The sequence below is a fragment of the Arachis ipaensis genome, chromosome B05 (assembly GCF_000816755.2).
Source record: "Arachis ipaensis cultivar K30076 chromosome B05, Araip1.1, whole genome shotgun sequence".
Taxonomy (NCBI): domain Eukaryota; kingdom Viridiplantae; phylum Streptophyta; class Magnoliopsida; order Fabales; family Fabaceae; genus Arachis; species Arachis ipaensis.
In genome coordinates, this window is record NC_029789.2 from 22,487,805 (window position 1) to 22,490,100 (window position 2,296).

Consider the following 2,296-nt stretch of genomic DNA (forward strand, 5'->3'; position numbering starts at 1 on the left):
AATTATGAAAATTATTATTATAGTATATATATTTTGTTCTAACGGATAAATTTTTTTAGATCTATCACGACATCACTGTCCAGGTGGGTAGAATTTTTACTGTCTAAGCGTTGACATTGTAACTGGATGATAAAAATTATAAAAAATAGTTACATGATAACCAAGTAAATAGTTACATGATAACCAAGTAAATATAGTTTATTTGTAAGAAAATGATAAAAATTAATTTGGAGGAGGATGCGAAAAATTCATGGTAGGAGTTGTAATATCATTATCAAATACACGAGCATTATGCGCAGTGCCTTCCATCCAGGTAAAGCAAAAATAAAGCACATGTTCCAATTACATACAGCCATTATATTTTGTATTGTATATCCTTTTCTTCCAATAAATTTGGGTTGATCACTTGGACTAACCACACATAGGATATGAGTACCATCAATTGCTCCTATAGCATTTTTAAAAAATGACCAATATCGTTGGTCATTTTTTATTTTGCTATGAACATTCTGAAACTTAGGATCCGATGGCTTAATATATTTAATAGATAATCTCAAGCAAGCAACCAATACCCAGGGACGGTTCTACGTACAGTGGTGTGGGGGCAAGCGCCCCCACTACAATTTGGATTTTTTTGAGTAGTATATAATAATAATATTTATTTGTCCCCATTAGATTATTAAATTTGACCTCACAATAATTTTTTACTCAACTTTTGATACTTAATCGTCAATTTAAAAAATTTATATTAGAAATTTGTTGGAATAATCAATTCTCAAATTTAAACGAAATTAGTATTCTTTTTTTAAAAATTAACTCAAAAAAATATTATTTATCTTCTTTTCAAATTAGCTTTAATTTTTGCATAGCAACTATATTAATTGAAAGAACTTTTTTAACTATAAATATCAATAAGAGTCGGCTTCTAAAAACATTATATTATAAAAGGATAAATAAGCAACACACAAATTTTTCTATTGTCTTATCCTAACATAACAAAAAATTTATGGACAAATTAAAATGGAGTATAATAATAACTTAACTAGTTTTGCATGAAAATCAAAATAAATAAATAAATAATTTTGCATGAATGGTAATGGATTATATGCTGTATGTTTGCGCCAATCTAACAATCTTTGCTCATATATTTTTAAGGATACAAACATTTCTCTAGCAGGTTTTTTTTTGTGACTTTTCTCTAGCAGGTTTAAACATCATAAATTGACAACAACGACTATAAAAATCGGGATCACTAGTGATCATTTCCATCTTTTGAATCTCAGCCATTACTTCCCCAATAAATGCACTGGATACTAAAAATGTGGACACAATAGTTGAGCGTGATTCAGATCCAGAAATAATTCTATTTATTGCATCTGCAATTTGCTTTGAGGCAGGAATTTTTAAAATTTTTCTTCTTTTTTGTTGTTTCACAAACCACATCTCTCTTTCTTTTTTACGTACTCTTTTGACTATTATTTTCTTGAGAAGAGCTAAGATTTATGTGTTGAAATTCAGAACTAACTCCCATACTAGCACATATACCTTCTTCATTATCTCCAGAACCTTCTTAAATAATATAGTTAACTCATCTTTAAAAGGAAGTCTTTTATTTCTGAAATTTTCATATAAGGATTTTTCTGCATGTGTACAACTAATCAACACAAGATTTATTACCAAAATTAAAGTTAAAATTTTTGCTTTAATAATAAGTTACTACGTACCAATTATTTTCTCTCCCACCATTCATTTGGTGTATCAACGGTATGTTTAGTATAATTCCATCCTAAACACGTTTCTTTGCCAAAAAGCTTGTACCATGCTGAACCATTCCTTCTTAAGATTGTCCCACTTATTTTTCAATTGAATCTTATCATATTATTTTTCAGTTTTTTCATTAAATTGAGACAAAGCATCCTTCCAACCTTTTTTTTGTAAGAGTGATTTTACTGTTTAGCAACTTGATCTAAACATGTTTGGATAAATTATTTAGCAGTCTCCCTTTGTGAAATATGTGATTATGTGCATCTTTTTTATAGAAGAAATGAAGTGTACAGTTAGTAGATATGGAATAAATTTCTTATCTAATTCCTTCAACGGTAATTAACCTTCCCGCAAAAGCTTGAATTTTTAGCTTCACGTGAACGTACGTTTAGAGGTGAAAGCACTTATGGGTTAGGGGTTCCAAAAAGTTGCCAAACATGACAATAGGACGTTCAAGACGCTCAAACGGGCTTTTCTATTTTTATTTGGTTTTTTAAAAAATAAAATTTTATTATTGAAAAAATGTAATTTT